We start from the raw sequence: 13,081 nt of genomic DNA, 5'->3' as shown, positions 1-13,081 counted from the left end.
TTTTTGTAACACAAATGCCTTCTTATTTCTTTTTCTCATTCCTTTTCATGCCTTCTTTGCATGTAACTTCGGGTAATAAAACAAATGCATGTCTCTCTGTAAATTTGAAATAGAATAATTGAAAATTCAAAATTTTTTGAAATATGTCTGTGTCTCTCCAAAACTCCGGTTGAATTATGGAGGGTTAACTCACAATTAATTACACAAGTTTGGGTCATTCGTGTCCTGTGCATTTCTATTCCTTGAAATACTAAAAGCAAAAATACTGCGACTATATGATGATCTCTATTCTTTTTTTTACACATAACTGTACAAATACTTTTCAAGAATGTTAAAGTATACATAAGAATCATCGTAATAATTTTTGTATACTTATAAACGGTGACGAAAATTAACATGAATAACCTGTTATGTATAGTAAATGACCGGAAAATTATCGTGTGTACTAAAAGAGCACGTTACATCGTTTATGTAATTAAAATTCAAATACTTTTTTCGTGTGCAGTAAATTTCGGACGCATAATTTCTGCAAAATATACAAAATGTATTATATAAACAGCCAAAATAAGTCGTGACTTTTCGTTCTTTAAATTATTTCAATTTATGAAATAAATGATTCTCCAAAGATGCACTCTATTTCACTCAAAAAAAAAGTGATCTTGCAGTTATAGCGAAAATTATATAAATATGAAAAATAGTTGAAATAGATAAATTTCTAACAAGTACTGCGATATTGGATATGTATTGCATCTAATCATAGATGACAGAGATAGAAGAATTTTTAGATTTATACTATAAATTCTATGTGTATGATACATAATTTTCTATCAAATACAAAAAAAACCAGCTATAATTCTAGCAGCAAAATATCTTTTTGCGTGTTATATATATCCATACTCTTTAAAAAACGATTAAGTAAATTATATTGAATTAGAAAATCGGTAAAAGACAGAAAGCTACGTTCAAAGAGCAAGCGTCGTGAAATATCGCGATGAAACAATAATTCCCGTCACTTATCATGTTGATTTCCATTTAAAACGAGTAAATCACGCGAAATATCTACCTTAATAAACGGCCGTCACTTCGATACGGTCGCGAGACATTAATCGTGGGAGTTAATTAACCGCGCGCTCTTATAATCGCCAAGTGTCCACAGAGAATTATCGAATTTCCTCCCAACACTTGTCGTGACTTGTCGCGATCGTGTCGAGAGGTAAGGTTACGGATGCATGGAACGGCTCGCGTCGCTGCGTGCTCGCTTGAGTGTCGCCGCGCGAATGATAGCAAGGTGACCGTGTGACGTAGGCACACTCTGGCACGCCGGATGCCGCAAGACGCGGGAGCGGATGTTAGTATTTTGCCAGCTAATCCGTTACCGCTTACGATCTCGTAACGTTTCGTAAGACAAATACGAAATTAGATCTGTTCACGTGGTTTGTACTTTTTGCAGTATCTTCGCCCCTCCCCTCCTCTCTCCCCTTCCCTACACCTCTCTCTCTCTCTCTCTCTCTCTCTCTCTCTCTCTCTCTCTCTCTCGCTCTCTCTCTCAACGTCTAATAATTTATCTTCTTTTAAGTGGGAAAAAATTTTTTGAGACTTTAAATAACGCGAACAAATCTAGTTTTTATCGCGTCGGATACTTTTTTGCGTTCGAACGTAGTAATCGATAAATGGACTATGATTGAGTTTCAAACTCGTAAACTTTTTTAGATTAAGCCTGTCCAATTTTAGCTCCGGGAGCCAAAATCGACGCAAAAAATTAATCTGGGTAAGATTTTGAGGACTGTAAAGTGTTGATAAGCGTGATCGCTCAGACATATCAACACTTTTGCGTTTTGACTCCCGGAACTGAAATTGGACAGACCTGGTTTAGACACAGTCTAATAAAGATATTAAACAATTCCTAATTCTTAGACTTTCTAAATTCTTTGAAGTGGAATCTCGCTCTGAAGAAACTTGAGTTAGTCTTGAAAAATAGTTATTTTATTTTCAATCTTTAATCCATTTCTACCAATGTAAATTAACTTTAATCTCAGTTTTAATCCTTAGAATTAGGAAAAGATAAAAAAATTAATTGAATCGAAACTAAAATTGAACTATTAATTGATAGAAACAGGCATAAGAGAATGAGATTTCACTTCTTAAAGTTTTAAATAGTGAAATAAATAAATATTTACGTTAATGTAATATTACGTAATAAATTCATATATCTATAAATGTATTTTTATGCAAATAGGACAGTTGATTAATGCGTACTTAAATTATATCTCATTAACTTTTTCTTATTACTAAATATAAATAGTGTCCAATGATAAAAATATGGAATGAATAAGCAATGAGAAATATAGAAAATTTTCAGATTACATATGTATTTCACGAACATTTACAAAAATTAGATATGACTGATGTAATTATTAATCAATTTATATTTTTTATACTTGTTTTCACCAATGTAAATTAACTTTCATCTTGGTTTAACTTACTCTTCTTTTTTCAGTTTTAAGAATTAGAAAAAGATAAAGAGTAAGTTGAAGCAAGATTAAAGTTAATTTATATTGGTGAAAATAGACATTAATCTAATATTAATGCAGTTTTATTCTGCACTTTGTTTTCATAAAAATATATTTATTGTAGAATTTTATAATACATTTATTTTTATGTACAATTTATTACAATTTATTATAATTTTATTATAAAAGTTAAATCAATATTTTCATAAAATTTACAATGTTTTTGTAATAAATTTACCTTTACGTAATTTTTTTAAATTATACTGATACGGTTTGATAATTCATCGCTATTTATGCGTCACTTTACGATTACAAAAATAATTAAATAACCAGATTAATATTTTTATTAAAATTAGATAGATAACTTTTCTATCTATTTAATGGACTACCAGATTATTGAAGATAAGTGCCTTTTCTAAGATTTGTCGTAAGTAATATCGATCGGTGACGATTAGGATGTGTTTGAAAACACACGATCTTAATTTTTAACTTACATTGACTGTCTACGGAATAAATTACAATTATCAGACCAGATTAACGAAATATATTCTTTATATCGTGCTATAAAGACAACCGCGCGAAGTGCGGACCCGTGTTATCCACTTTGACTTGGCTTTTGGGGCCACCAGTATAATTTATAGCCGCCCAAATCCTCGAAGTCGCTTTTCTCGAAACCTGCCCGATGTGACATAGATCCTTGTTCGTCCGCGAGCAATAACTGCATCTCCCCGTAACGTTGGGCGGCCGGTGCGGTTCTTGAAACGTGAAATACTGACTCGACGGTAAAAGACGCGGACCCGTAATTGCCGACACGGTCGAGCGTTTATATCGCCGTGCATACCGCCGGCTCTTCGTGGACTTTCGTTGAGGATTAGTAAGAGTAAAACGTAATGCTCGGAGACATCGATTAACGGTAACGGTAAACGACTTACCGCGCTCGTATTCCTGGCGCATAGCAGGCACAGTTTCCGAGCCAGCTGCCTGCCAGAGACCTAACAGATCCAGCGTGGTTTAACTGCGAGCTAATATCGACTTTCGCAGTTGAGCGTGGAAAGCGCCTAATTAATTATTCCGATTAAGTGCCATGATTAATTAAAATCGAACACGGAAGGAATCGCGCCTGTTTGCCAATCGCAAGGCGACGGAGTGACGCAACTCGAATTGCCAGTTGTGATAATAATACACGATACACGCTTTCAAACCTTAAAGCGCCTATCGCAATCATTCCTCACTTTGTCACACGTGATGTAATCTTGCTATCAAATTATTAAGTTTAGTATACCGATATTATACGTGCTTTATTTAAGACAGATGATCCTGTTATTATATATATATATATAAACTTCCTATCAAGCTATCAAGATTAATATGTCGACATTATACATGGTTTATTTAAGACAGAAGATTCCTGTTATTACATAAAACAGAAACATATACATTACATCTATTTCGATCGATAGTCGTTCAAGTTTATCAACATTCACAAATGCATGTGTACACAGTTTTTAAATTTGGTGAGCGTGTTTCTGGATAAAAAGGAAGAACAAATTTAATGTTCGTAAAAACTTTGTTATTGAAATAATAAACACAAATAGATTTGAATGACCGAGTATCGTATCAAATTCTTGCTTAAGCATGTGTGAAAAATGGTGGAGGATACTTTGAGTATCTTTTGTAAATAAAAAAATACTATCTAACTTTTAAATAAAGTCATCATCTAATCATTAATACTACTATTTTTTGTTCATTATTTCAACATTTTTTGCGATCTAATTATTATTTACAGAAACATTTCTGTTTCTTTTTATCCAGGAATACGCTCACGAAATTTTAAAACGGATTTATGACTCATTCTGTACGTATTCTGCTTTATTATTTATTATATTATCCAGAGATTATTATTATTTATCCAATTAGGGGAGTATATCTTCCGGCACACTAAAAAAATTCGATGCATTTAGATTTGCAAGAATAACTTTATAATATAATAACTTAATATATTTTACGTTCCACTCGGTGTAACATTTATTATAATGGTAGGTGTGTATCTGTGTGTATCTGTGTATATATATATATATATACTAATAGTGACAGCCCATTCCATAATTAAAGTTTCTCGCCAACTGTAATTCGATAGAGATGTGGATAAGGTGCAACGTGACACGTTCACGTCGCGCATCGCGGTATTAACAGTATATTAACCCTTTGCCCTCTGAGAGTGAGGGTTGGGTTTAAAGATTTAAACGTTCCACACGAAATGTCAACTGGGTTGACAGTAATATATATAAATATATTGCAGATTATCGCAAGTAATTATGAGTGACGAAATATAATTTAATTATTCACATTAGTATACTAATTAATTTATATTTTAAATAAAAAAAAATAAACACAAGTGTATCATACAGCAGATGAAGATTTGATATTAAATAGTAAATAATTATTTATAGAAGGTCACAGAGTTATGAGTACAAGTTTTATTTACACATTTTTGTTTATCAAACCAATAAAAAAACGGGTTGAGTCGGATTTACTTAAAAATCTCAAAGTTTGTACTTAAAAATGTCATAATATATGACATATACGCACATAATGTACTTTAAATGCAAAGAGCACGGTGAGTTGGCGATCGTATTGTTTAGACATGGGTCGAGGTTAAAAAATGAAGTCCTCTATTATATTACAAATAGTACGTCATCCTCGACCCTCGCCTACTCCCGCAGGCCACATAAATTCTCGTATCATCTAAACGTTACGCGCATAATCATCCTACTTTCTTTATGACGGCCGTCAGTCGATTAAATGAATATTAAGCACAATATTACGCAGTTAAATCAAATTCACGTTTCATTTACTCGAGCCTTGACTTGAAGCTGCTTTTTTCCCTTGTATCTCTCTCATACTTTCAGATATGTCATGATACATCAGATGGATTTCCTCGAGTCACGTTGAAAAGAAAATCGATGGATACTTCCGAGAAACAGCATCTCACAAACGTCTCATTACTCGCTAACCACGACGCCAATATTCACCTCGGCGGACCACGTAAAAGATTAATGAAAAAACGATTTCGACCCGGTTCCCATTATATGTATATCACTTTGAATCGATTAGACGGCACACCCATGAAAAATTCGTGCCGCATAAGTAGCGAGGGCAACGAGGCTATCGAATGCGCTGAGAATGCTTCTCATCCTGCCCACATAATAATAAGAATAAGATTTCATTCACGATAGCGCCCAGCTTTCGCTACCAGGACCGTAATCACACTTGGACACATTGATGCATGGACCGGTCTCCCTTCCATATCCAACATTAATGACAGGTTTACGTTGACGAGGCCGCCTTTGCCCGCTCATTGAAATTTCGATCGATTACCTTCGACTCACTCTCCGCAACTCTCTCGCTAGTCACCACTATAAAAACGACTACGCGTGTACAATGAAGAATTTCCGGAAAGATTACGGCCAATCAAGAGATTTCGAGACGTCGCAATTATTCTATTTAGTTTACCGATCTCTGCTAATAATTACCGCAAAAAATATTCTATTTCGATCGCGCGCTGTTGAACGTAAATACGTCACGTGCGTCGGAATCGAATCGCGTAAGCGAATGCGAAATTTTTCCAACGTTTATTCTTTCCCGTGAAGGTATACAGATCAGTATTAATACCATAAGATTAGAATGTTCTCCGCGCCCCGAAGAGAATATGATGTTTCCTTTAGCAGTCATCTTTGCATGATTACTGTAGTTACATGTAATATGTATGATTGAATACATTCGAAAAGGGTTCAGTCACTAATCACGAGCCTCCGTACGGTATTCCAACTAGGAGCAAGAGGATGGGAAATGAACTAAAAGTATTATACATTGGCCGTGTCATTAGAGTGTTGGGTTCGTGTCAGCCGATAGAAGAGGGATTAATCATCTTATTGCTCCGTCTTACTCGCATCCTTCCTTCGGATCGTTCTCCGATTCTCTCAATCGCGACGTATGCTTTGGCATTGATGACTGGCATCGAGACTAAGACGTTTCTTTAGGGCATAGCGGCAGTTCGCTATAGTCATTTAGATCCATTGAGCTGCGATCGATTCACTACGGAAATTACTCCACGGTCAATAACGCCATCATTAACCAATATCTTATGCTTTCATAGTTTTCTCAAATCGCTATCAATCAAGAAATAATCTAGAAGTAAACGTTAAGTTATCATGAAACCATAAAATCTTGCACACGATCCATTTCTCTTGTCACAAAAGAAATAGAGGCCAGGTGAATTTTATACAATTATAATATAGAAATAACATATTATTAATATCATTATTTAATAATATATATTACATATATATTATTATATATATATAATATATATTATATATATGTAATATATATAATAATAATATGTATTACATACATATTATCGTTACTAAATTTCTTATAGAATTTATTAGAGAATAGTATGTCGCAATGTAAAGGGTGTTTTTTTAAGCCCGATAGAACTTGAAATTGTAAAAAATAAAACAAAAAATTAAATTAAACAGCCGCGGTGGCCATATGCCCGAAATCATTTTCAAATGTTAATGCCATGCATTGATCTTTCGACTAAAAAAAATTTTTTGATTATAATTTAATTTCTGTGTTAGTTTTTACAATTTTAAGTTCTATCGGGCTTAAAAAAATCTATCGGGCTTAAAAAAACACCCTTTAGAAGCAGTACTCGATGGATTTAATTCTGCTTCGTTACCACAAATGCAATTCCTGAACTACAATTCATTCCCGACGTTCCTTCCCGGAATAATTTACCAGAATTTCTTCCGTGTTGATCAAACTAAAGTATAAATTTTACAGAATCGGTCACGCACGTTAAGATGTTTATTCCTGCCGAGAACCGATCAGCGTGGGTATAAACGTTTCTTGCTGTCCCGAAAGAAAATGTGAGTACCTGCAGCCACTTGTTCCACTCCTCTTCCTCCTTATTCCGGCTCGTCTGCGCTTAATGCAGATAGGAGTGAGGAAACCGCGTGTAAACTGGCCTTTACCTGAATGGGACACGGCTATTGCTCGGTGCTCGGTGCTCGGTGCTCCACGCCGCGCGTCCGAGAGAGTTACCGCTAATCTGTACTTACGCTCGACTGGTGTTGCCTCTGTGCTTACACGAGCGGATCAGCCTACAAACGGGTATCGGTCGATCGAAAATTCGAACAATTGCAATTGGCTCATTAATCGACCGCCGGCACGTTTTCCCTCCTCGCCGATATCTCGCCACTTTGTATACGCCTCCTGTAATTTCACGTTTATCATAATTATTAAATAAAAAAAAAAAAAGAACAATTCGCGAAATTAAACGATCGTACACTATACGTTTATACGAATATAAGATAGCAAAAAAAAAAAAAGGATATTTTTGTATCGCGTTTATACGAAAGCGTGTTACGAAACGCGTTACAAAAAGGAGCACGAGGGAGGTAAACTTGTTTAACACGTTCACACATGCCACAGCGGGCATCGGTGACCTGAACTTTCCGTTTGTGCCATGCGAGACACCGTTGGTGACCGTCAACAGGACCTAACTAAAATACGATTCGCGATCATTTTATTTACACCCGTAAAATTTAATCGCAATACACCGTGCGTGTGACAATATTAACAACAATAGAGCACGCTACAGAAATTTTACCGCTTAAAACAATTGAGAAATTTTGTCTTAAAGATTCTAATCATATCTTAATAATGCTTGGCAGTTTATCTTTAAGAATATTAAGCTTATCTTTATTAAATTCGAATTATGCCTGTCGCGTTAAGAAGCAAACTAAGCCTTGACCTTCAGATGTGACGTACGAGATATTGTTCTGATAAGACGACAGTTTCTATCTCGCACTAGTTAAAGGAATTTCTGTTGGTATGCCATCTACGCCATGACGCGGTAATCGACGCGGTAATCGAGGGTACTGAACGTTGCCCGAAGATTAACAGCTACTGAAAGTTTTCACGATTCTCTTTTTTGGCGGAAGTTCAACTCCGATACCGTCTGATTCTCGTTTCCGGTAATGTTACGTAGCGACATGGATTCGTTCGTCTCCAAAATTACTTCCGACTTGCTAAATACATTTCAACATTCATTTCAATAAGCATTAATATTTGATTAATCGTGATTAACGGTCTCTTTACGGAGAGAATTATCTTTTAAAACTTATCCTGGAAATATGGCAGTTGTGGTACAATACAATATTTTAAAGATTTTTATATTTTATGATAGTTTTATTAATGAATGAAATTTACATAAAAAATTCTTCGAAATACAATGTTGTCCCAGAACCACCATATTTTCAGGGTAAACCCTAAAAAAAAAAATTCTCTTCGTGTTCTACAATTTATATTCTAAAAAAGGGTAATAATAGGTACTAAATGTTGAGTGAAATAATTTCAATCAAAGTAACATGTTCAATTAAAATAACGAAAAATAATTTCACTTTTCTAAATATTTACTAACAAATTATCAAACACAATATTGTAAGCGTTCGGTAACAACTAAATATTTAGGAAAATAAAATTATTTTTGATTATATTAACATTCAATTGAAATTATTTCACTCAAATTTGACAAACTATTACTATTCATTGTTAGGCTTTTTTCTCAATGTATTTCTACTGTATGATAATTTACGAAAATAATTGATCGAGCGTTACGTTCGTAATAATAGCAATTCTTCGGCGCGAGCAGCGAGGTATCAAAGTTTTCATCGAGATGATCCTTTAGGCGCATAGATGCTACGTTGCAATTGATAAAATTGCCGTGCAATTTTCGAATCCCATTTTACGGAAGTCATATTGCTCTCTTTTTCTCTCCCTCTCTCTCTCTCTCTCTCTCTCTCTCTCGGTTTGAATAACGCTACCGGCGTACGTGACCGCGCACGTTCGTCCAAAGCGACAGATTAACGACGAATTATCGTACAATCTTCATTGACGGTCACGGGTGTAATCGTTCTTACTTGGTTTCTCAATTCTATCGTCCTGTTCACTATCCTCTTCTAGATCGTCGTCTCCGCATTGGCCGTCGTGTCTCGTGCTGCATTCTCGTTTCTCGCCATGCCACAGCTTAGGTTCCTACGGATGGGACGGAGAGAAAACGATGTCTCGTATGTCCACGTTTCCAAAATTGGCCTTACATTTTCCTTACATTGCGATTCGATGCTATCTACGCGCGCTTCCGAAATTTGTAATTAGTATTATGGATCTGTCAAATTTTTTGAATCGCTTAATTAACGTATAAAACTGCATGGATAAATAATAAATACTCTCTAAATTCTTTGGAGTAGAATTTCACATTGGGCCAGTTTTTGAAAAGGAGCGGCTTCGTTTTCAATCTTCGTAAGAATGAGATTTCACTCTTCAGAATGAGATTCATTTTGAGAGATTTAGAGGATATATTGACAAAGAAGAATTGTGGTACAATTTTCATTAGCAATCATCGCTCTTATTTGATTTCTCAATTTCTTCTTCATCATCCCGTTTTCGATAAAAAATATATACGAAAATATAATAAGAATATACATATATCTCATTGGCGTTTTCCTTAATTTTTATTTTTACTTTTTGCAATATGATCGAAATGCAAAAGAAACGGTAGCGTAACGACACGTTAATATATCAAAAAAAAAAAAAAAAGAATCACGTGAAAAGTCGAACGAGTCACGCGACATGCCGTTCTTAAGTATATCGGGCTGTAACCATCATAATAGCGAAAACAATCCCTTTCCCCTAAGCGGTGGCATAACGGTAGCGAAGCGGAAGCTGAAAGTAACATAGAAGCTCTTACTACCCTTCCTCCTTCCAAGTGCCGGACCTTGGCATCACATCTCGCGATATCGGATGTTCCGCTATCTGTTTCTCCATGTAGCCTACCATTATCGTTCGAACCTCTTACGTTTTCACGCACGTTCGCGGTCGATTTTCACTACGTAACTTTGAATATCCCGAGGACGATATCGCCGTGAGAGAGATATATACACGCTGGAAGAAGGTCGAGTGACGGTGGCGATAATAGTTAGCGGTGGACGAAGACGCGGCGGTCGGCACGGCGGGAAGAAGAGACGGTGAAGAAGCGAGAAGGGAAAGAAAAACAGGAGTAGAGAGAAAGAACGAGAGGGAGAGACCGGTGATGGCTGCGATGATGACGGTCAGTGGTTGTGTATACCGGTTAAGCCGTTCAGTACAAGCCCGGCATCCGTCACGGCTAAACCTCAACCGTTCGGTTTCGATCCGCTATTCTATTCCAGCATCACGCGCGTGCGATCGAATTTCCTGTCCCTTTTACACGTTTACTATTCGTTAATCTGTTGTCAGGTTGTCACACAGGCACGCGTTTCATTTTTTCCCAAACTTGAATTTTTCAAGACGAGAAGGCGTCCGACCTTCTCGTCACTTGAAGAACCAATAATGAAATTATCTACTTATTCGCGTATTTAATGAGTGCGCAAAGTAATTTTAAGAAATCAGCTGTGATGCAAAATAATGCGCGTAAGCGGAATTAAACAGCGAACAATGGTTTCCTGATGAAGCGACGGGCTGTCCACGTCAGGATATTGTAGGGTTCAGTGTTACCGCAGAATTTTTTTACAGTTGAATCGTGCGTTTCTAATCTAACACGATGCGGTCAAACGATCGATAACTATTCGTTGCAACGCAACGCTGATGACCGAGCATCTCGAGGTCCATTAATCGATCCGTCCGGTCCTGACACAGGAATCGAATCTCATTCGAAACATCGGATCATCGTTTAAATTCGCACAGCTTTATCCTCCACGACGCGAGAAATCTTTCAAGTGCTTGATCGGTTCTGTCAGGATGAAGAGCTGAGCTTTCGGTGAATCAGTCCCGGTCCTCGCGCAACGCCGAAGGAATTCATCCTGCACCCTGATCCACGTCGTGAATCACGGTGAATCACGATGGTGGTTTCCCCGTGCGATTATGCCGTCGGGAACTCGTGGCTGTCGTTGTGTGGGGTACGAGATGAGTCACGAGGATACGTTGATTCGAAGTGAGCGCGGATGAAGTGATTACCAGGACTCCAGGACAGACCGTGGACTTCCAAATCCAGCGGACCAACCCGGTCCGAGTGCGATCCAGGTATCGCTGCAGTTTAAAAAAAATTTATCTCGATACGAATTGCAACTAACGGACATATACTTTTAGATTAGATCAAATAATTCATTTTTTCTAACTAATTACTTATATATACTGTGTACACTTATATAATTGTTTTCTATTAAACTAACAAAGTGCAAAAATTAATCTAATACTAACAATATGGCCGATATTCATACTTGATTCTTATATTTAAAATCATCTCAAGTCTTAAAATATTATAAACCAAACGTCACAGAACCATACTAGGATATTGAACGTCACATAAGACAGTCTTAAAACAAGAACTATGAATATCGATCTATATTTTGTAAATAATGGTGCTACCACTCAGCTTAACAGCTGAGATTGTTACAATTATAATTAATCTTGACGATATCAATGAGTCTTATTAATATCATGAACATTCACAAAATTACACCTAATGTCGTTAATAGACATCGAATTAAATTAGGTAACGATTCATTAAATGCGGCATTTATTCATCGTAATATTAAACAATTTTCGGTTGCGATTTTCAACTAACTAACTTGGTTTCTCCAACCAAAGTTGATCGAAACTCGCGACTATCCTTCTACTATCCTTCATCAATGTCCATGTCGAGTGTGCAAAGTCGTATTACGGGCAACCGCGATCGAGAGGCGTTAAAGCGTAAACGGCTGCTGTGATCTCTATGTAGTTGCTATGATCTATCTAGTGGTCGTTCAAATACCGTCACGATGCTGAACGTGACTTCGGACGGGACGGTAGCCGCGATATTCCCGGCTATCTCGGAGACCACCGCGTGTTAGGTACGTCGTCCGCAGTGTCGATGGCGCACGATTTCCAGTTATCCATTACCGTTGTCACACTTCCGGAATACTTGCTCAGCGTCCTCCGTCGCGTTCGTCATTCGACGTCTGAGTTACGATCGTCGCAACGACAGCAAATTTCTCCTTTTAGCACAAATAGAGCTTGTTTGCAAATACCTTCTGCATTGCTTGCCGTAAGTCTTCTTCATCGTCATCGCTGAAGGCAGACCTGTCCAATTTGAGCTCCAGAGCCAAAATATAAAGCTATCGACGCAAAAAAATTCAATGTGTTATGTACACATCTGACAATGAGTGATGTTTATCAACACTTTACAGTCTCCGAAATCTTATTCACGTTGAATTTTTTGGTCCGCAGTGTCGATGGCTTTGCGTTTTGACTCCGGAGCTCAAATTGAACTGGCCGAAGACTTCAATGAGCGATCGTCCAAGTAGACTTACACTTGGTTCACATTAGGTCTGTTTTCTGTAGCTGAAGTATATATTGTTGGAATTTAAAGTGAAATAGATACAGGGCGTCACCAAAATCCGGACAAATCGAACAATGTCTTCAAACAAAATGTTTTTAATGAAAAATTAAATATTACAAAAAATCCTTTTACATGGTATTTGGGGGAT

General features: G+C 36.7%; 1 protein-coding gene across 2 annotated transcripts in view; it reads left to right on the top strand.

Annotated features, from left to right (window-relative positions):
* The window catches only part of LOC105149488 (uncharacterized), a 41,881-nt gene that overhangs the window by 15,365 nt on the left and 13,435 nt on the right, over window positions 1–13,081 (top strand). Inside the window, exon 1 of one of the 2 annotated variants that reach the window (XM_011061935.2) lies at window positions 10,690–11,636. The exons of the other annotated variant lie outside the window; for it this stretch is intronic. The gene's annotated coding sequence lies outside the window, so the exon portion shown is untranslated. Of the gene's footprint in view, window positions 1–10,689; window positions 11,637–13,081 lie in introns of those variants that run through there. 2 annotated transcript variants of the gene reach the window in all.

This window comes from Acromyrmex echinatior, chromosome 5, assembly GCF_024713525.1.
Source record: "Acromyrmex echinatior isolate Ae372 chromosome 5, ASM2471352v2, whole genome shotgun sequence".
Taxonomy (NCBI): domain Eukaryota; kingdom Metazoa; phylum Arthropoda; class Insecta; order Hymenoptera; family Formicidae; genus Acromyrmex; species Acromyrmex echinatior.
This window is presented reverse-complemented; position numbering and strand designations above follow the sequence as displayed.